The following is a 479-nucleotide window of genomic DNA, read 5'->3' as shown; positions in this document are numbered from 1 at the left end:
ATTCTGAATAAAACACATTAGAACTTTTATAGGTCAGATATTATATAGCTTCTGGAAAGTTTATGAAATTCCAAAACCACTGAAAATTATTAGAATCCGTCGTCTAGTAACACCCACTGGGGTCAAGAAAAAGACTGAATGTTATTCCAGTGAAATCTAGTGATCTGTTATGAAACTAAGTTTTATGAAGCTGTAAATGGTTACAAATTTCTGATGACCTTTTTTATAAGTATTATCTTTAGCTTTATATAACCAACATGGTCTACAATCTTGATGATAAGGTGGAACATTATACAAGAGACGCAACTCTGTAGTCAATTTTCCCTTGTAATAAACGAAGAGATTTGGAACGCTTCAGCATCAAGATGGCAGTTGGGTGTGAAAGTCAATTTCAGGGGTCAGGCGAGGTTAATAAAGGGGAAAATGCCTAATTTGAGGGGTCGTTCTACCTAGTTATGCAATAATCTTGAACTATACAT

The sequence above is a fragment of the Macrobrachium rosenbergii genome, chromosome 7, assembly GCF_040412425.1.
Source record: "Macrobrachium rosenbergii isolate ZJJX-2024 chromosome 7, ASM4041242v1, whole genome shotgun sequence".
NCBI lineage: Eukaryota > Metazoa > Arthropoda > Malacostraca > Decapoda > Palaemonidae > Macrobrachium > Macrobrachium rosenbergii.
This window is presented reverse-complemented; position numbering follows the sequence as displayed.